The following is a 266-nucleotide window of genomic DNA, read 5'->3' as shown; positions in this document are numbered from 1 at the left end:
ACAGCACCGTGTGATTAGAGACATTTGTAGGGTCCCTTAGAACAGCGACTTGTGATTGGACTGTGTCCAATTGCCCCATGTCCAACTGATATACACCTGTGTTGACAACCTTCGATATCTAGTAGTTTATGAGACATGACAAAATTAGGAATATAAGTATATTTTTGTAAACATTATGATTTTCTCAGTTTTCACCTTCGCATAATAATTCTCAGTATTTGATTACTATCAATATTTAACAGTGATTTTATTATCAGTATTCACCA

The sequence above is a fragment of the Odontomachus brunneus genome, unplaced genomic scaffold (assembly GCF_010583005.1).
Source record: "Odontomachus brunneus isolate Ranch 3 - 2012 unplaced genomic scaffold, Obru_v1 Obru_scaffold_038, whole genome shotgun sequence".
Classification (NCBI taxonomy): domain Eukaryota; kingdom Metazoa; phylum Arthropoda; class Insecta; order Hymenoptera; family Formicidae; genus Odontomachus; species Odontomachus brunneus.
This window is presented reverse-complemented; position numbering follows the sequence as displayed.